Below are 522 nucleotides of genomic sequence, written 5' to 3' on the forward strand. Positions count from 1 at the left end.
AGGTGTCAGGTTTTCTTGCAACAGCCATTTGTTGGAGGTATTGGGTTAGAGAGTCAATGGTCATTTCCCCCCATCTTTTGAGGTGTTTGCTTATTCCCATAAACTGACCTCCGATTACTGCTTTGGCTGTTTTCCAGAGGTTTTGGTAAATTGTGTTTTCATTGTCATTTGTTTCAAGAAACTTTTAAATTTTTAAAAATTTTTTCTATTACCCACTCATGTTCAAGAAATTTGTTGTTCACCTTCCAATTGTTCACTAAATCAATCCACCTAACAGAGGGCCTTCCTCTCGTGCGCTGTCCCTCCACCGTCCCAAGCATAATGTCCCTCTCTAAGGACCTGTCTCTCCTCAGAACATGTCCAAAGTATGTTAGACAGAGCCTCAGAATCCTTGCCTCTGAGGAGCCACCCGGTTTAACCCTTTCCAGGACTAATCTGTTTGTTTTCCTAGCAGTCCATGGTATTCTCAATACTCTTCTCCAGCACCACAGCTCAAAGGCATCAATTCTCCTTCTATCCTCT

Source organism: Elephantulus edwardii, unplaced genomic scaffold, assembly GCF_000299155.1.
Source record: "Elephantulus edwardii isolate Elephantulus edwardi_28Jun2011 unplaced genomic scaffold, EleEdw1.0 scaffold00276, whole genome shotgun sequence".
Taxonomy (NCBI): domain Eukaryota; kingdom Metazoa; phylum Chordata; class Mammalia; order Macroscelidea; family Macroscelididae; genus Elephantulus; species Elephantulus edwardii.